Raw genomic sequence first — 21,163 nt, 5'->3', positions numbered from 1 at the left:
AGAGGCCAGTCACAATAGCATATAAACTACAAAATACATCAAAATGTCCTTAGGGGAATGACAGGAACATCAACCTACCAGAATCTGACCACATGTGGGTTTGAATGCATTTGGTGGTGTGTTGTGGGAGAGATGGGGACTGTCTTTTTTTTTTTTTTCAGGATGGAGTCTAGCTCTGTCTCCAGGCTGGAGTGCAGTGGCACAATCTCAGCTCATTGCAACCTCCACCTCCTGGGTTCAAGTGATTCTCCTGCCTCAGCCTCCCAAGTAGCTGGGATTACAGGCACGTGCCACCACACCCAGCTAATTTTTGTATTTTTAGTAGAGACGGGGTTTCACCACGTTGGCCAGGATGGTCTCGATCTCCTGACTTCATGATCCGCCCGCCTTGGCCTCCCAAAGTGCTGGGATTACAGGCGTGAGCCACCATGCCCAGCTGGGGAATGCCTTTTAGAATACTCCTTTTGTTCATTTGTTTGTTTGGTTTTCTTTTTAACCATCAAAGACCCACAGTTTTTGTTGACAACTATGTCAGGGCTGTGAGAGTGAACAGAGCCACGCCAAAGGCAGGCTTGCTGGTTACAGGTAGCTGAAGGCGTCTGATTCAGCTTTTACTGATTTATGAGGGCTATTTACATATTAAAAACAGTCCACTTATGTTTTTAAACATCTACAATAGACATTTCTCCTTTTTCATTATTTATTGTAATGTATGGTCTTTTCATGTATAAAAGTATTCTTTTTTTGTTTTCAAATCTATTACCATTTATTTTTTGCTTTATTTATGCTTTCAAATATGCTTACAAAGTCTATCCCCATCCTAGAATCAGTGTAAGTCGGAAGAGGGGGACTGTATTAGTCTATTCTCACATGGCCATAAAGAAATACCTGAGACTGGGTAATTTATAAAGAAAAGAGCTTTCATTGGCTCACAGTTCCTCAGGCTATATAGGAAGCAAGGAAGCGTCTGCTTCTGGGGAGGCCTCAGAAAGCTTCCAATCATGGCAGAAGGCAAAGGGCAAGTGAGATGTCTCACATGGCAGGAACAGCGAGAGGGGAGGAGGCGCGACACACTTTTTGTTTTGTTTTGTTTTTGAGATGGAGTTTCGCTCTGCCACCCAGGCTGGAGGGCAGTGGCGCGATCTCGGCTGACTGCAACCTCCGCCTCCCAGGTTCCAGCAATTCTCCTGCCTCAGCCTCCTAAGTAGCTGGGACTACAGACATCCGCCACCACGCCCGGCTAATTTTTGTATTTTTAGTAGAGACAGGGTTTCGCCATGTTAGCCAGGTTGGTCTCGAACTCCTGACCTCAGGTTATCCACCCGCCTCAGCCTCCCAAAGTGCTGGGATAAGAACTCATTCACTCACTATCTCAAGACTAGCACTAAGGAGATGGGGCTAAAGCATTCATAAAGGACCACCCCCATGATCCAATCACCTCCCCCCAGGCCCTATCTCCAACATCGGGGATGACAGTTCAATATGAGATTTGTACAGTATGAGAATTCAATATGAGGACACAGATTGAAACCATATCTGGGAAGGATCTGTTTGCCCTATTAATAGTAAAAGAGGATATAAAGTGATAAGAGTTCAATCACTGTGTGTATAGCCTAAGAATAGAGGTTCCTGTTGAAATGTACGCTGACTCTAGGAAGGAGACCAGGAGAGGCTGGCTCAGCTGACCAAACTGTCATCTGACTCATTTCCTCTTAGCTTCCACGATCTCCTTTTTAAGAACAAATTGGGTGAAGTAGCTAAGTTCACTTTAACAACCTCAGTGAGTCACTCCCACAATGGGGGCAGGGATAGAGTGCTTCTCCTCTCCTAAAATGGGAGATGAGAAACTCTCCCGTAAGGGTTTATTATATGTACAGCTGCTGGGGATCTGTATAGCAGAGAATACATTCGACTTTTTCAAGACCTGGGAAAAACATTCTTTTTTTTTTTTTTTTTTTTTTTTTGAGACAGAGTTTTTCTCTTGTTGCCCAAGCTGGAGGGCAATGGCGCAATCTCGGCTCATTGCAACCTCCGCCTCCCGGGTTCAAGCAATTCTCCTGCCTCAGCCTCCCGAGTAGCTAGGATTACAAGCGTGCACCACCATGCCTGGATAATTGTTTGTATTTTTAGTAGAAACAGGGTTTCACCATATTAGCCAGGCTGGTCTCGAACTCCTGACCTCAGGAGATCTGCCTGCCTCAGCCTCCCAAAGTGTTGGGATTACAGGTGTGAGCCACCGCGCCTGGCCAAACACTCCTTTAAATACTGGCTTATGGTCAGCTTTCAGCCTTGGTTTCTAATACTGTTATATTTGCCATTTGGTATTTCTTCATGTAAAATCTAACAGGTAATCAATATTTTTTAATGTGAATTTGAAGTCTAGAGTGGGCAAACGGTACTACTTTGCCACCCTCTTAACCTGGGACTAATTTCATTCTTGGAACATAATGTATATATGTGAATATGCATGAAGTAGTACGTTGTGCGCTCTACTCTTCAGGTTGATCGAGTTGTTTGAAGGAGAAAATGAAATCGTGTAATATAGTTGGAAGATGCCCCAGAAAGGTGAGTGAGACTGCAGGTTGCTGCAGGATCACATTTTGGGAGTAGAGCAGAGGGGTCGCCACCACCTTGGAGTGGGCCTCAGCTTTGCAGACCAGATTCCTCAGGTTTCCTGGAATTACCAAAACCAAGACACCAACCCAGGTGGGCACTGATTAGCTCATCGCAGGAAATCCCCAATGGCAGTAGTTACCTCTGGGGAGAAAAGGAACGATGAGGAGTGGGGATGGGCTTTACCTGCACCTATAATATTTTATTTGTTAAGAAACAAAGAGTGGCGGACGCAGTGGCTCACGCCTGTAATTCCAACATTTTGGGAGTCCGAGGCGGGTGGATCACCTGAGGTCAGGAGTTCGACACCAACCTGGCCAACATGGTGAAACCCCGGCTCTACTAAGAATAAAGAAATTAGCTGGGCATGGTGGCGTGTGCTTGTAATCTCAGCTACTAGGGGGGCTGAGGCAGGAGAATTCCTTGAACCCAGGAGGTGGAGGTTGCAGTGAGGCAAGATGGCACCATTGCACTCCAGCTGGGTAACAACAGAGAAACTCCATCTCAAAAAAAATAAAAATAAAAAAAAAAAAATAAATAAAGGTGGGGGGGGGGGCTCCAAAGCACATACGGCAACATGTTAACACCTGTTCATCTGGGTTGTTTGTAAATTATTTTTTATACCTGTCTGTATGTTTGAAATGACTCATAATTGAAGATTAATTTTTAAGAGAAAAGACTAAAAAGAAAGACAATATATTACAATTAGTGGCTGTCTTTCAGTAGTAGAATTGTTTTTCCCTCCTTCCAAATTTTCAATATTTTCCAAAATTTTGATATTGAGTCCTTGTTACTTTTACAATTAGAACAACAAGCTCCATTTGAAATAGGCATATAACCAATCAACCGAGATCAGTAGAAACGTACTGAGGAGGAAAATGGATCAAGGATGACGCTGATAAAATGGCAAATGACGAAGCATAAAATGTGGTTAAGTCTCATTAATTTGTACTTTACTTATTCTGAATTAATTAGTGGGGAATTGGGTTGGGCCTTGCATGATTGGTGGAGAGAAAAGACTGCTTAGCCCTAGGTGGAATTCTATTTTTAATGCTTATTCTATTCTGGAGTTCCACCATACACTTCCTATAGGCAAGGGATGTGTTTTCTACGTATTCGGTTTCTCCTTCCATTCTGGGGATTTCTGGGCCCTCAACTGTCTGACAATACACACCTGTTAAAGGAACGATTAAGCAAAAAAAAAAAAAAAGGTAAACAAAATTGCGGAGGAGGCAGGGAGATTCTCAATCTACTTAAGAGAGCAAATTCTTTTAACAGCTGTTAACTCATTAAGTGTGGAAATGTAAATATTGTAGCTAATTAAATACAGCTTTATGTATTCGTTTTAGCAAGACCCAGTGAATATCAATTATACAGGACAAATTTTTAATGAATAAAAGAGCTTTGAAAAAAACCTATGTTGGCCGGGCGCGGTGGCTCAAGCCTGTAATCCCAGCGCTTTGGGAGGCCGAGACAGGTGGATCACAAGGTCAGGAGATCGAGACCATCCTGGCTAACATGGTGAAACCCTGTCTCTACTAAAAATACAAAAAACTAGCCGGGCGAGGTGGCGGGCGCCTGTAGTCCCAGCTACTCGGGAGGCTGAGGCAGGAGAATGGCATGAACCCGGGAGGCGGAGCTTGCAGTGAGCTGAGATCTGGCCACTGCACTCCAGCCTGGGCGACAGAGCGAGACTCCATCTCAAAAAAAAAAAAAAGAAAAAAGAAAAAGAAAAAAACCTATGTTTTCGCTAACACTGGCTGACCTCTTTTTCCAATGACTGAATTATCATCAAGCCTCATTTCCCTGGTATCTGTAGCCTGTACGGCTTTCTCAAACAAAAACTGGACACAACCAGCCCTCCACCTACTCCGGACCTGCAACCACACAGCTGAATGTGACTGGCAAAAAGCATCAAGTTGCCATCTCCAGGCCGGGCACCATGGCTCATTCCTGTCATCCCAGTGCTTTGGGAGGCTGAGTCAGGAGGATCATTTGAGGCCAGGAGAGTTTGTGACCAGCCTGGACAACCTAGTGAGACCCCATCTCTACAAAAAATAAAAACTCCTCGCTGTTCCTGGACTGCCTCCTGCTTGCCCCCACCCCCACCACCAGATGGCTCCTCCTCAGGACGTCCGCACCTTCTGTTCCCACTCCCAGAATGCTCTTCCATCATTTACTCTTCTCTGGTTTCCCATCGCTCACTCTCCTCTCTTATGTTTTCTCTCAAATATCACCTTTTCAGAGACATTCTCAGATTTATGTAAATGTCAGCTCCCCTGTTCCCCACATGGCCTGTTGTCCTTCCCAGATCTGCTTTTTACCATAGTACATTTCATCTTCTACCATAGTCTCAATCAGGACCATCCACAGAACTTTCTGCCATGATGGAAATGACCATTTTGTACTGTACAACATGGTAGCCACTAGCTACTAGGCACTTGAAAGTGGCGAACGCAATAAGAGAACTTAACTTTTCATATTATTTAGCTTTAATGAATTTAAGTTCAGTTTCAATAACCATACGTAGCTCAGGGTCACTGTGTTGGACATAGTAGGTCTGTCATTGATTTATCCCCCTGCTAATTTATTCAGAGGGTGGTTGGTTGCACATTTGATCTTCCTGAAAATAATACCGATGACTGACTTATCCCATCACTAGCATGCACCCTCCATGAGGGCAGATGCTTTTCCTGCACCTGACACATAGTAGGTGTTCAGTAAGTGAATCAATGCCCTTTACCTCAAGTTTATCATTTTAAGAGCCAAAGTTTGTTTTCATTCTAAGCATTTTCAGAAATTATTGTAAGCTCTGCAGAATCTGTCCTTATTTTAACTTAGTACCAGAATGTATTGTTTCCTTGCAATTTCAATGTCGCTTTTCTGTACATAACTTGTTATGTTGTAATAAATTGTGTCCTCAGAGACAGTTAATGGCATTTCTTCAATAACTGCACAGATTGCTGAGTTTTTATTGTCCACTAAATGACTGTTTATCATTAACTTTTTCTTGTGTCTGTCTCTACTATATGCTTTATTTACTTTTCTTTTTTTTTTTTTTTTGAGGTAGAGTCTCATTCTGTTGCCCAGGTTTGAGTGCAGTGGTGTGATCTCAGGTCACTGCAACCTCTGCCTCCGGGTTCAAGCGATTCTCCTACCTCAGCCTCCCGAGTAGCTGGGACTACAGGCATGTGCCACCATGCCCAGCTAATTTTAGTATTTTTAGTAGAGATGGGGTTTCACCATGTTGGCCAGGCTGACCTTGAACTCCTGAGCTCAAGTGATCCTCCTGCCTCAGCCTCCCAAAGTGCTGAGATTACAGGCATGAGCCATGGTGCCTGGCTGTGCTTTATTATTTTTCAATGGAAATGACTGTGTAAGGTTTGAAGTACTTCCATTCTCCCACGTAGTTAAATGCACAAAGTTCGTGACAATTTTTTCTTTTTTTTTGAGATGGAGTCTCGCTCTGTCGCCCAGGCTGGAATGCAGTGGTGTGATCTCGGCTCACTGCAAGCTCTGCCTCCTGGATTCAAGTGATTCTCCTGCCTCAGCCTCTTGAGTAGCTGGGATTACAGGTACCCACCACCACACCCGGCTAATTTTTGTATTTTTAGTAGAGACAGGGTTTCACCACGTTGGCCAGCCAGGCAGGTCTTGAACTCCTGACCTCAGGTAACCCACCCGCCTCGGCCTCCCTAAGTGCTGAGATTACAGGTGTGAGTCACCACGTCCAGCTGACAATTTTTTTTTGTGGACACATTCATGGTCTGTTCAGAGAGACTGGTTGCCTATACATCATGAAAATAATCATGAAAATAATATCAGAAATAATAAAGAAGGCAGTCTTTATAAACTTATAACTTATCATAAACTTGTAACAATTTCCCTTTATAAATTGGACCACGAACATAAAAGGTTTGAAACCTAAAGCCATTGAGCTAGAAGTAAAACCCAGTGTTTTCCTCTGAGTCCAATGTTCTCATCTAACCCAGTTCTTCTCAAAGGTGTAGTCCATAAATCATTTCCTAAAAATCATCTGCTTTCAACTCAAAGTTGCTCAAGAAAAAAATAAAAATAAAAACAAAAAAATCACCTGCAGTGCTTGTTTAAAACGAGCTTCCCTGGGCAACCCACTAGACCTACATGGGCAGAATCTTGCGGCCAGGTCCCCAAAATCTGTAGTTTTAATGCACAGCAGAGTTTGAGACCCACTGGGTGTTAAGTTTACTTTCTGAAGAGAAGTATAATATTACCTTGAGCTTTTATTCTACAGGGGAAAAATGACACTATTTTTATTGGCTCCCAAATCATAAACTTATAACAACTATTCTGTTGCAAACCAAATGAGGATTTTAAGCCTTGATATATACATTCACCTAACCTGACTCTAAGTAGAGATAAGATCAGTAAAAAATGTATTTCAGTAATAGATTATAGGTCGAAAAATACTTCCAGATTTGGCCAGGTGCAATGGCTCATGCCTGTAATCCCAGCACTTTGGGAGGCGGAGGCCGGTGGATCGCTTGAGGTCAGGAGTTTGAGAACAGCCCGGCCAACATGGTGACATCCCATCTCTACTAAAAATACAAAAATTAGCTAGGGTGGTGGGTGCCTGTAGTACCAGCTATTTGGAAGGCTGAAATATGAGAATTGCTTGAACCTGGGAGGTGGAGGTTGCAGTGAGCTGAGATCACACCACTGCACTCCAGCCTGGGTGACAGTGAGGTTCTGTCTCAAAAAAAAAGAAAAAAAAAAAGAAAAAGAAATACTTCTAGATTCCTTTACTGTCTCTTAGGAACAGAAAGATTCATCCATCAAGTATTACGACCTAAGAGGATATCATTGCTACAATGTAGGGCTAATCACAGAAGATCTAAAAGGTGATTATTCTATGCGATAAAGAAGGTCATTTGCAGCAAAAGCAAATGCACGTGTCCTTTTGCTAGGTTCACATTCTTCATTCTCCAGTTTGGGTTCCAGAGCACGGAACGACTTGGTGATTTAAAGCCACAGTTGCTGTGTGGACTGGGACTGGCTTTGATATTAGTGTTGTGTATACTCACCAGCCACTACAGTAATTGGGTCTAGAACACAAGAGAACAACTCTATTTTTCTGTGATTCCCCAAGGCTAGTTCTGGCAAGAAGAGATTCTGGCAGAGCTTTTGTTTCTGCAGTGATTTCAGAGACTTCGAGTGAGACAAGACAGGTCTAGGGTAATCAAGGGTACAAAGGGGAGGCCAAGAAGAGAAACGGCCAGAGTGGGAACTCAGGAGCCGAGTCCGGCAGGGCGGGGCACATAGTTGGGAGGGCTTTGTGTGTTTTGGGGTGGGTAAAGGATTAGTAAAATGGCTGGGTACTGTGATTCATGCCTGTAATCCCAGCACTTTGGGAGGCCAAGGTGGGCGGATCACTTGAGGTCAAGAGTTCAAGACCAGCCTGGCCAACATGGCAAAACCCTAATTCTACTAAAAATACAAAAATTAGCTGGGGTGTGGTGGTGCATGCCTGTAATCCCAGCTCCTCAGTGGGCTGAGGCATGAGAATCACTTGAGCCTGGGAGGCAGAGGTTCAGTGAGCTGAGATCATACCACTTCACTCCGGCCTGGTAAAGGAGACTCTGTCTCAAAAAAAAAAAAGAATCAGTAAGATGAGCTCCCTAGCGAATGGTGTCACCAGCTGTGTCAGCAGATGGGAAAATGCAAGGTGCCATGCAGGAGACCAGAGACCTGACAGAACTAGGACAAACAACCCTGAAGTGTGGGTCACGTCCAAATTTGCTACTGGGTACTAGAGATCAGTCTACAGGGAAACCTGGATTTCTAGGCAGGATCTGCAGTCCAGGAAAGCTCTGGGGTGAAGAGCAGTAAATCATTTTGCAGATTGGGCAAACACCGTAGAATGCCAAATTTGATGGCATTGTGTGTGCTAAACTGTGATATAATGAAGCCAGTAATTGAGGGTCTGGGTCACAGGACATAGTCATCAATTATGAGTCTGTGGCAGGAAGTCATGGCAGGAAGCCAGACCCTAGGATCCTGATAGTGGGGACTGTGGTAGAATAACACGCCCCAGATCCTCTGCTCAGTCATCATCTACCATCAGGAGCTACGTATCGGGAGAACAGATAAATAAGAAGCCACCTGTAACTGTCTTTCTAAAGTGAAAAAGAGGTGGGGCAAGGGGGCCCAGCTAGGTTCTTATACTACATACTAGACAGACTCAAATTCCAGGAACTCCATATTGGTCTCTGTTATTGGGAGACTCCATGGGGAGAACGTGGTCTGTTGGCACTTTTGTTATTTCCTGCTCAGTCCACCATGGTGAGAAAAAGGTAGTGCTCCCAGACCACGGTCAGTAGCAAAGTGTCCCTGACCATGAGCACAGGCTCAAGGCCAGCAGTCAAGAGGAGACCTCATCCCAACCTGCATAGAAACCTGTTTATCAGATGAGAGGTTTGGAGCATTTGGCCAAGAAACCACACAAGTGACTCTCTCTGCTTCATGGTAGGTTAGGTTTTGACAGTTAACAGCGGGTGGGGGGCGGGGGGAAAAGAGTCTTGCTATGGTATGAAAATGGTTTGTCTCCACCAAAACTCATGTTAAAATTTGATTCCTAAAGTAATGCTGTTGGGAGGTAGTAGAATCTTTAAGAGATGTTTGGGTCACGAGGGTGCCATTGTGAAAGGCATATGCCACTCCTGTGACACTGGGTTCTTGTCGGAGTGAGCAAGTTCTTGCTCTTGCAGGATTGGATTAGTTGCCATGAGAGTGGGTTGTTATAAAGCAAGGTCACTCCTCGTGTTGGCCCTTTCACATGTACTCACTTGTACTTTTCCATCATGTTACAAAAGTTTGTGCCAGAAGCTGCCACCAAGCCTTTGGACTTCCCAGCCTCCAGAACCATGAGCTAAATAAATTTCTTTTCTTGATAAATTATCCAGTCTCAACTATTCTGTTATAGCAACAGAAAACAGACTAGGACAAGTCTTTTTATTAAAAATTCCATAAATGAGGGTATAGAGCTAAGTTTTATTAATTCTTTGTGATACTTATTACAACAACCCTCTGTGCAAAGCATATACAATGATCTCTTACTTGGGAGAATGTGATTTAGAGAGGAATGACCCCTGGTGTCCTCCCCTGCACTCCAACTAACCTAAATGAATCTACATAACGTGTTTAGAAAAACACAGTAAAAGTTCAATACATGTTAGCCATTTTTCTTACCCAAAGTTGCCCAGGTTGCAAGTGGCAGAACAAATATTGGGAACCAAACTTCTCTGAGACAGAAACTCAGGCTCCAATCCACAACATTATTTCTGTTATCAATGATTACTTTTTATTTGTTGTTTGGCTTAGTTGGGATGGTGAAAGATGAAAGAGCTCCAATAATTAGGTGTGCAGGCATTTGTGTTTTAGCTTACCAGACTTATGTTGTCTTATACCCTAGTCTTGTAAGTTCAGATAACTTACCTAAGCAATCAATTAGAACTCTTGTATCTTTGGTTTTGTTTTTTAAAGAAAACTGATGAAAGACGAAAACTGATTGCGATAGTAATTTGTGTTTCTTCTTGCTACAGAATAACAGTAACACATTAAAGAAAAAAGAACCATATAAATATTAATAGATGCTGGAAAGACATTTGGTAAAAATCAACAGCCATTCCTAACAAAAATCTTAATTAAAATAGGGCTAGAAGGAAACCACTTAAATGTTTTGAAGACCACCAAGCCCAATAGTAAATGTTATTCTAAATGTTGAAAAAGTAAAGCTGTTTTGAATTGAGTCAGGAACTAGACCTGTGCATTTGCTTTTGCTATTAATTTTCCACATTGTTTGCAGGTTCTAGTGAATGCAGCAAAACAAAAGAGACTATAAACATAGAAAAAGAAATAAAATTATCTTCTTATTAAAAATGTCACTGCAAAAAATTGCAAACCACTTGAATAAATAAGATAATTTAATAAAGTGACTACCTATAAGATAAATATTTAGTTTATGTGATAGCTTTTTTCTTTAATCTGGTAATAAAAATCTAGGAATGGAATAGAGAAAGTACTTAATATAATGACCTCAAACTATAAATTATTTATGAATACATTTGGCAAGAAAGTCAGAAGACCTTTATAAAAAAAAATAAAATCAAATTTATAGAGAAATAAAAAGACATTTTGTATTCTCAGATATAAACACTTAATGTCACAAACATGCCAATTATCCTAATGTTAATATATAATTTATTGCAATGCCCCCTTGGAACCACAGACTGTTTTAATGGAATGGAATTAATGTTCATTTGAAAGAACAAATAAATGCCCATGAATAGACAAGAAAGTCTGAAACAAAACACTGATGAGGGGCATTGATTTTATGAGTCAGTCAATATACAAGCATCTACTAGAAAGCCATTTTGCCATAGTGGTTGTCAAATGTCAGCATGCATCAGAATTTGCTGGGGGACTTGTTAAAACACGGCAGGCCAGGCCTCACCCAGAGTTTCTGTTTCAGTAGGTCTGGAGTGGAGCCAAGATTTTGCATTTCTAACAAGTTCCCAGGTGATGCTGATGGTGGCTGCTGGGCTAAGGAATACTCTTTGGGAAGCATTACTATCACAAATCAATATAGAGTTGACCAAAAAGAAGACAAACCAGTAGAATAGACCAGGAGAGCCAGCAATTAGCCTAATATAAGTAAGTATTTAAGAAATGACAAAGGATGTCCATGAGGTGCCATTGGGTAAGAAAGTAAGATATATAAAAGTTTGTATAATGTGGGCCAGGCACGGTGGTGCACGCCTGTAATCCCAGCTACCCGGGAGGTGGAGGGAGGAGAATTGCTTGAACCCAGGAGGCAGAGGTTGCATGAGCTGAGATCACGCCACTGCACTCCAGCCTGGGTGACAGAGTGAGATCCCGTCTCAAAAAAAAAAAAAAGAAAAAGTATAATGTGGTCTCAAAGGAAATGCAAACTGAGTTTCTCATGGACCAGCTGGACCCTGTGAGACAGCTGGTACAGGGCTGTCTGAAGGACCATTGAAGAGGGAACAACAGACCAGACCCAGTGCAAAGGAGCTACAGGTATGACAGAATCCCTAGAAGCTGGAGGAGAAGGAAATGAATAGCTGAAATGGAAGTGGATTTTACCTGACATGAACACCACAGGAGAGTGATATTGACCAATGTAGAGTGTGGGAGGTCCTTGAAAACACAAAAATGCCCACGAAATGTGAGAAAGAGGTGTCTTTGACCATCTGCCAAGTCCACACAGCTGAGATACTAGATCATCACAATAGTAATGATTACAACTCTGCCAGTCAAAAGGAATGACCCCTGCTGTCCTTCCCTCAGGTCAAGTTCGAATTCCTGATGACCCAGAGACCACAGCTGTGCAGCTCCAAGAGGAGCAGAAGAATCAGGTGAGAAGAGAGAACCAAGTCAACCAAGACCCTTCTCACAACCTGGGTCAGGGATGGGGTGCTGGAACAGTGGCTTCCAATGGAACATGCCGTTTCGGCGATGGCACGTTAATGAGTGAACTGAGGACTTATGGGACCTGCAGTGACCAGAGCACAGAACATTTTTATTGTCTAAGAGTGAGTAGAAAAGTCTGCCTGTGTTTTTACCTGATGGCAGAGAAAGAATAAAATTAAGGGCATGGAGAGATAAAAACAGAGTTGCTTTATTGCAAGACCGTATTTCTTCAATTTAAGAGTTACATAAGATCATAACATATTTAAATGAATTGCCATTGAAAAACAATTGAGATGTGTTTTTTTTTTCTCCCCATTAGAAGATGATTATCTCTGTCCTCTGAGTAGGGAACTCCAGATTTTGGGGGCCATTAACAGCCTAGATAGAATGATCTGGCACCCAGAAGATAAGCCCACTCACATCTCCCTCCAAAAGATTTTGTGCAAGAGGCCAAGGCTTGTTTAGAGTAGGGGAGATAAACTCTTGTTGAGAGTGGAAAGGCAGAAATGGTCTCCTGTGAGGTGGAGGTTTCCCTTCCAGAGGCTGAGAAAGCAGAGGTTGTGGGATTTCTGAAAGTCGTAGAGACCTGTTCCCTCCTGTTGTTACTTCCCCAGGTGGGCTGAGTGCAGGATAGCTGTCTGGCAGACCAGTCTTTTCTCAGGCTTAGAGACTAAATGGAAAAGATACTCTGAAGAACTCCAGGGTCCAAGGGATGGCAGAGAGGAAAACTACCAGCATCTTTCTACAGCCAAGGGCAAGAGGGTAAACATGGCAACCTCCACAGAAGGACCGAAAGGACCCTCCTGGGCTCCAGGTACCACTCTGATTCTTACATGCCTCACAGAGATGCAAAGAGGCTCCTCAAACATGACTGAGAAGGAGTTTCTCACCACTGTGGTGAGGGAGATTGTGAGCTAGATTAACTCTGAATTAATAAGCCACTCTGGAACACAAAATATTTGGAGTATATCCATCTATGCTCTGGACAGACATCTATGTACTGTAAGCCAAATCCTTGAAAAAACAGAGGTTAGGCTGGGCATGGTGGCTCATGCCTGTAATCCCAGCAGCTTTCAGAGGCTGAGGCAGGAAGATCATTAAAGCTTGGGAGTTTGAGGCTACAGTAAGCTATGATTGTGCCACTACCCTCCAGCCTGGGTGATGGAGCATGATACTGTCTCAAAAAACAAAAACAAAAACAAAAATGGAGGTTAGAGACTTTCACATTCCCTAACAATTGCTCAAGGTTGATTAGTTTGATCCTTCAATTGAGCTCATCAACCTAAGGTGAAAGAGGGAAAGAAATTAACTTGACACAGTGCTAATTCTCCATGTGATAGCATTCTCCCAGGGTTGAAGCTCTGTCCTCTCCCAGTTTGCATTTCACTTCAGGAAGACTATAATTACAACATCACTACTCTTGCATCAACTTTCCCTTGCTCTCTGTGGCTGTGTGTCGCAGACTGCCCTCGAAATCCAAGAATTGCCCAAGGCTTAGCCCACCTCTACAGGCTTCCTTCCCTTCCCCTCTCTTGCCTTTTCTCTCCCCCTTCTCTTTTCTTCTATGTTTAGGGGATCCTATCTGGTTCTATGTTGATGACCTTTGCATTTATTTCTTCAATCCAATCTCTCCCCCGAATTCTAGACATTTATATACAACTGTTCATGAAACATCTCCATTTGGGCATCTAAGGACCATTTCAAACTGAAGTTCAAAATATAATTCTTAAGCCCTCTCCCTCATTAAAAATGGAAAAATCAATAAATTAAATAACTAACAGTAAAATCCCCAGACTCTTCCCTCTCTTCGTATTTCAGTAATGGGAATTCCACAGTTGTTCAAGTTACTTGCTATTTGCTAGGAGTTATCTTCCCTACCTCTTTTCCTCGTGTTCCTTCCATCTAGTTGTGATGGTGAATACTGAGTGCCAACTTGACTGGACTGAAGAATGCAAAGTACTATTCCTGGCTGTGTCTGTGAGGATGTTGCCAAAGGAGATTAACATTTGAGTCAGTGGACTGGGAGAGGCAGACCCACCCTCCGTATGGGTGGGCACCATCTAATCAGCTACCTGCATAGCTAGAATAAAACAGGTAGAAGAACATGGAAGGACTTGACTTGCTGAGTCTTCTAGCCTTCATCTTTCTCCCGTGCTGGATGCTTCCTGTCCTTGAACATCAGACTCCGAATTCTTCAGCTTTTGGACTCTTGACTTACACCAGTGATTTGCTAGGGGCTCTCCAGCCTTTTAGCCACAGACTGAAGGCTGCACTGTTGACTTCTCTACTTTTGAGGTTTTGAGACTGGGACTGGCTTCCTTGCTCCTCAGCTTACAGATGGCCTATTGTGGGACTTCACCTCGTGATCTTGTGGGTCAGTTCTCCTTAGTAAGCTCCCCTTCATGTATACATCTATCCTATTAGTTCTGTCCCTCTAGAGAACCCCAACACATACACTAGTCCATCAGCAAGTTCTATGGTCTTCATCTTTGAAACAGCCCAGTCCTGACACCTTCTCATTGCAATCAAATACACTTATTATTGACCTACTGTAATATTTGTGCATTTTTCCTCCATCACATGAAATACTATGAGGATAGTGAGATATATATCTATATCTATATATCTATATCAATCTATCCATCTATACACATATACACACATGCACACACATAAATTTTGTTTGTTCACTATTGTTTCATCAGTATCTAGAAGACTTTGTGGCACAAAATAGGTACTCAGAAGTATTTGGTGCTGTATGAATAACTGAATGAACAATTATTCATTATTCTAGCTTTGGAAGGCCTCGGTGGGAGGATCGCTTGAGGCCAGGAGTTTGAGACTAGTGTAAACAACATAATGAGATCCCATCTTTACCAAAACCAAAAATGGCTGGGGGTGTCTTCAGAGCCTCAGAACTCAGTAGCATTTTAAGTTCCTAAGTTGTAAGTCATTCTGTTTCTCTTCTTCCCATTTGTTGTTAGGAACATAATGAGCAGGAGGTAATAATGAACAGGAATAAGGAGTTAGGAACATAATGAGCAGGAAGTGTGGAGGAGAAGGGCAACTCCACCTTGCATGCTAATCCACCATATTGACTTATGGTTAACCCTGTTCCTGGAATGCCTCTAAGACTTCCCGTGTATCTACTGTTCCTTATGTAAGAGCAGGTGCTTACTGTAAATCCCGCACCTTAGGTCAAACAACCTTGATGTGATCGTATTTCAGTTACCTTACCCATCCCTTCTGAATTGTCCTTTCCCTGTGGTATATAATCCCTGGGTCTTGAGGGTATTGGCATGAGATTTACCACCTTGTTTCACCGCTGCCCAAGACACACACGGCTTCTATTTATATGTTCCCCATTAAATGTTTCTTTCTGAGAAACTGGATATATCAGCCTCTTTCTTTCTTTCTTTTTTTTTTTTTTTTGATAGAGTCTCGCTGTGTCGCCCAGGCTGGAGTGCAGTGGCGCGATCTTGGCTCACTGCAAGCTCTGCCTCCTGGGTTCACGCCATTCTCCTGCCTCAGCCTCCCGAGTAGCTGGGACTACAGGCACCTGCCACCATGCCCGGCTAATTCTTTTTTATTTTTAGTAGAGACGGGGTTTCACTGTGTTAGCCAGGAAGGGTCTTGATCTCCTGACCTCATGATCCACCCACCTAGGCCTCCCAAAGTGCTGGGATTACAGGCGTGAGCCACCACACTTGGCCTTTTTCTTCTTCTTTTTTTTTGGACGGAGTCTCTCTGTGGCCAGGCTGGAGTGCAGTGGCGCGATCTCGGCTCACTGCAATCTCCATCTCCTGAGTTCAAGTGATTCTCCTGCCTCAGCCAAGTAGCTGGGACTACAGGTGTGTGACACCATGCCCAGCTAATTTTTTGTATTTTTAAAAAAGATGAGGTTTTACCATGTTGGCCAGGATGGTCTCAATCTCCTGACCTTGTAATCCACCCACCTCAGCCTCCCAAAGTGCTGGGATTACAGGTGTGAGCCATTGCGTCCGGTGGCCTCTTTCGTTAGCCTCTCATATCAGCCTCTTTCGTTAGCCTCTCAGCTTCCCGGGACTTTTGGAGATGGGTTTGCATAGACCTGCCCATCTTGAAACATATACCTTAAGCAACTTCCACATGCAGTCATGGAGGAGGTCCAGAATCTTGGGGAGAATAAGCTGCCTGCTTCCCTTCCCTCCATCAAAACACTGAACAGGGCAGACACATCATCCTATCTGAATATTATGAAAATTAATGGAATGAGAAACCCAACAGGAGCCACAGGCCCTGAGGCTGGGGGGCGATGATCACTGAACCATGAGGTCACCATGTTCCAGCTTGGGCCAGATCGATCTCTTGGTGGTGGTGATGGTTTACACTGGGAAAGTCACCTTTTAAGAATAATACTGAGGACTAAACTCTGATTCTTTTAAATCTTGTACAAATTCCTAGTTAAGGGGTCTGGGGAGTCAGGCCCTACAAATGATAAATTCTCATCAGATGGGTTTTATTTAACCTTATATATTGTGACTTACTTTCCAACCTAACTCTGGTATAACATTACAAGACAAGGAATCAAAATATTTTACCCCGAAACATGTTTCTTTGCCCTATTTTGAAATGGTCCTGCAAAGTTCTTCTTTGTGTGGGGAAATCTGCATCTATAATAATCTCTATTAACATAGCTAGATATTTTTCTTCCAGACCCTTCCAATCCTAAAAAGGCTAAGATCTAAATAGGAAACTTTGTCATCTATTGTCTCTAAGGGCAGCCACTATAAGACTTCAAAAGAAGTTTGGTCTCCACAATCTTTATCTTAACCGGAATATTCTCTTTCTATCAATCCCAGGTCTTTAGACAAACTCAACCAATTGTCGACCAGAAAAATGTTTAAATTCACCAATAGCCTGGAAGCCCCCCACCCCCTCCACTTTGAGTTGTCCTGCCTTTCTGGACCAAACCAATGTTATTTCTTTTTCTTGTTTTGTTTTTTTTTTTTGAGACGGAGTCTCGCTCTGTCACCCAGGCTGGAGTGCAGTGGCGCGATCTCGGCTCACTGCAAGCTCCGCCTCCCAGGTTCATGCCATTCTCCTGCCTCAGCCTCCAGAGTAGCTGGGACTACAGGCGCCCGCCACCACGCCCGGCTAATTTTTTTTTGTATTTTTAGTAGAGACGGGGTTTCACCATGTTAGCCAGGATGGTCTCGATCTCCCGACCTCGTGATCCGCCTGCCTCAGCCTCCCAAAGTGCTGGGATTACAGGTGTGAGCCACTGCGCCCACCCACCAATGCCATTTCTTAAATGTATTTGATTGATGTCTCCTGCCCCTCTAAAATGTATAAAACAAAGCTGTACCCGGACTGCCTTGGGCACATGTTCTCAGGACCTCCTGAAGGCTGTGTTCACTCCTACTTGCCTCAGAATAAATCTCTTCAAATATTTTACAGAGTTTGACTCTTTTCATCCACAATAATTGTCTTTCTTTTGGGAGTGAGTTCTGTTGGGACAGAATGAGCAAACAGAGAAGTCCTGAGATTAGCACATAAACTACAAACCAAACAAACAAACAGGAGTGAGACACGCTGACCACGAGCACACAGATTTGCCAAATGTTTTTGACTATTACACATCCCCGGCTCTCTCTTCCTGTGGTTCTATTTTCATCCTTTCCTCTCTTTGGGGAGAAATTCACAGGAGCTTTGCAAACCTTGCTGTACAGCCTGCAAATCAGGAAGGAATCACAAAAGTAACAAATTCATTTCCGTAGTAACAGGCTCAGGACCATTCCGGCTGCCAGTACGATGAGTTGATTTAATTCCTTCCCAACAAACATATCCACCATTTTAACATGTGAATGGCAGAAAAAAGTTAATCTGAGGGGTCTAGACAAGATAGCTGGCTGAGAAATTCAGGGTGGATTCCAAGTCTCAGCAAAGAATCCAGCACACTGTTAACACAAATCCAAAAGAAAGTTGTAAGTCTTCTCTGCTTTGAAAGGAGTGATTCATCATTTCACAGTGACCTACAAAGCCCTTTCCCACCCCTCCCAAGGCGAACGTCTCCTTTGAAAGCTTCATTATTAAATCCAGCAGGGTCCTCAGGACAGCTCAAAGTCACAGCAGCCCAAGTTGGAATAGGCTGGCCTGAAGTGCCCTGGAAGGGAATTTTGGCAGATCCTGCCTTTCCCTTCAGTGTCCAACGCTTCAACCACTGCCACGCCCCCTTAGCATGTCACGTCTTTGTGTTGAAAGGAATCAGGATAAGGCTTCACGTGCTCTTTCATTCATGCCAGAAGTCTGCAGTCAATTATTGCAAGCCTTCTGGCTGGGTGCGGTGGCTCACGCCTGTAATCCCAGCACTTTGGGAGGCCAAGACGGGCAGATCACCTGAGGTCAGGAGTTCGAGACCAGCCTGGCCAACATGATGAAATCCTGTCTCTACTAGAAATATAAAAATTAGCCAGGCTTGGTGGTGGGCACCTGTAATCCCAGCTACTTGGGAGGCTGAGGCACAAGAATCACTTGAATCCAGGAGGCAGAGGTTGCAGTGAGCAGAGATCACACCACTGCACTCCAGCCTGGATGACAAAAGTGAGACTCCATCTCAAAAAAAAAAAAAAAAAAAAATTATTGCATGCCTTCTGTGTTATGGGGTAGCTTTCTGCAATGAGGATCCGAGCTGAGAAATGGTGTCTGCTGCTGGAGAATTCATATTCTACTGGGGCACAGAGACATGTCCTGAAACCAAAAATTGTGGACGTAGCAAAATAGGATTAGGTACAAAGTGCCGTGAGAACTTAGGGGAGAGGGTGCCTGCCTTAGTTGAAGGAACTGTAAGCTGCATCGTAGAGGGTGAGTGAGATTTTGCTAAGGGAAAATTCTGAACGGAGGAAATTCTAAATAGTGTTGAGAATATGTGAAGGTGTAAGAAGGATGGCATGGTTGGGGAACATCAAGGGATTTTATGTGGTGGGGTGGGGGTGTCAGGAGGAGATCTGTGAGGTTGGCAAGATGGATACAGTTCTGCCCATCAGGATCTTGAAACTCTACTCAAGTGTTTGGGCTTGATCTGTAAAGCCAAGTGCACCAGGCACACACCACGGATGGTTTTAGCTGGCAAGTCCACAATTACAATTTTGTTCTTGAGATGGAGTTTCACTCTTGTTGCCCAGGCTGGTGTGCAATGGTGTGATCTCGGCTCACCGCAACCTCCATTTCCTGGGTTCAAGCAATTCTCCTGGCTCAGCCTCCAGAGTAGCTGGGATTACACGCATGTGTCACCACGCCCGGCTTATTTTATATTTTTAGTAGAGATAGAGTTTCTCCATGTTGGTCAGGCTGGTCTCTAACGCCCCACCTCAGGTGATCCACTCACCTCGGCCTCCCAAAGTGCTGGGATTACAGGCATGAGTCACTATGCCCAGCCCATGATTATGTTTATAGTTTTGGAAAAGAGCTCTGCTAGCAAACGTGGGGGGAGGGAGATTAGAGCAGGGTGTCTCTGCAAAAGTCAAAGCAAGAGGTAATCAAGGTATGAACTGAGGCAGCCACAGTGCAGGAGAGAGGAGGCGATGTGAGTAAAACGCGCTCAGGGATTTAGAGTTAGCAGAGTCTGGCGAAGGCTGGAGATGGAGGGTGAGCAGGAGGACAGCAGGTGGACAAGGCTTACCTTGAAGTACACAGTGAATGCTGCTACCATGAATGTGTGTGCGAAACGTGTTGCAGTAAGTGATGGCAGAGTGTGTGGTGTGGGCTTGGAGGGCATGATTCGTTCAACTTGGGACCCGTGGAGTTTGACGTGTCTGTAGGGCAACTGGTGGATATGTGCATTAAACTTGCAACCATGGCACTGAAGTATTGAATTGAGTATGGGCATGTAAAGAGAGTTGTGAGGATCATAGGGAAGTCTGGGATAAAAGCATAGGCTGGAATAAGACCTCCCAGAGTCCGGGGGCAATGTAATATAAGAAAAGGGCTAAGGAGTAGGGTCTGGGGAACAAAAATGCTTAAGATGCTGGAAGAAGAAGAGAAGGCTGAGAAAGAACGGTCAAACAATTTTGGCTAACTGGGAACAAAAAGCATCTTAAAAACCAACGGGCTGCTAATGGGCATGGGTTTATTTTGGGGGGAGACAAAAATGTTCTAAAATTGACTGTAGGGATGAGTGCAGAACTCTATGAATATACTGAAAACTGCTGACTTGTGCACTAAAAATGGGGGATTGTATGGTTTGTGGATTGTATCTCAATGAAGCCATTATCGAGAGAGAGAGAGAGAGAGAGAGAGAGAGAGAGAGGCATTAAAAAAAAAAACAAAAAAACAAAAAAACAGTGAATACCTATGTCCAATACAGCCAAAGGTCAATAAAGAAAGGGCTGAAAAGTAGTCTTTGAGGTTGCTAATTAGGATAGTAGTGTCGATCTCAGGGAAGGCGGCATCAATAAAGTGAAGGGGACAGAAACCATATGGCAATAGGTTGGGTGAGAAGGGAGTTAGTTGTTTCTAGGGTAGGTCAGTGGCTAACAAGTTTGCAGGCAGAGTTCAGAGCTGGTAGTGAGGAAGTGGAAAGGAGGTGGTGGCAAGAGGGGTGATGTGATGGGGCCCATTCCTACAGGAGAAAGGGGAGGAGGACAGGGGACCCAGAGCTTGGGGTGGGGTGCTTTGGGCAGAAGGAGACACCATGATGCCACTGAGTTCGACAAATGAGACAAAAGAATTAACAATGTTCACCTTCAATGTTCCCATTTGTTCATAATGTAGGAATCTAGGCCACTGCTGAGGAGGAGGGAAGCCGCAGTGTGGTTGGGAGATCAGGGAAGGTAGGAAAAACTTGGGGTACCAGCTACACACAATAGAGAAAGTACAGGCAGGGGACAGGTACAGGAACTGCACCACAGTGCCCAGGACCCAGGTGCGATGTGAGATCAGGTGTCTTAGTTACTTCTGGCTGCTACAACAAAATATCATAAACTGGGTAGATTCTAAACAACTGACATTTACTTCTTACAGCTCTGGAGGCTGGGAAGTCCAAGACCAAGGCATCAGCAGATTTGGTGTGTGATGACCTGGTTCCTAGATGGCACCTTCT

General features: G+C 43.8%; 1 protein-coding gene across 4 annotated transcripts in view; it reads right to left on the bottom strand.

Moving 5' to 3' along the window:
• Positions 1-21,163, bottom strand: part of CALN1 (calneuron 1) — a 660,470-nt gene that overhangs the window by 89,512 nt on the left and 549,795 nt on the right. The gene's annotated exons all lie outside the window — the stretch shown is intronic.

This window comes from Theropithecus gelada, chromosome 3, assembly GCF_003255815.1.
Source record: "Theropithecus gelada isolate Dixy chromosome 3, Tgel_1.0, whole genome shotgun sequence".
In the NCBI taxonomy this organism is placed as follows: domain Eukaryota; kingdom Metazoa; phylum Chordata; class Mammalia; order Primates; family Cercopithecidae; genus Theropithecus; species Theropithecus gelada.
Note: the sequence above shows the minus strand (reverse complement) of the source record. Positions and strands in the feature narration are given on the sequence as shown.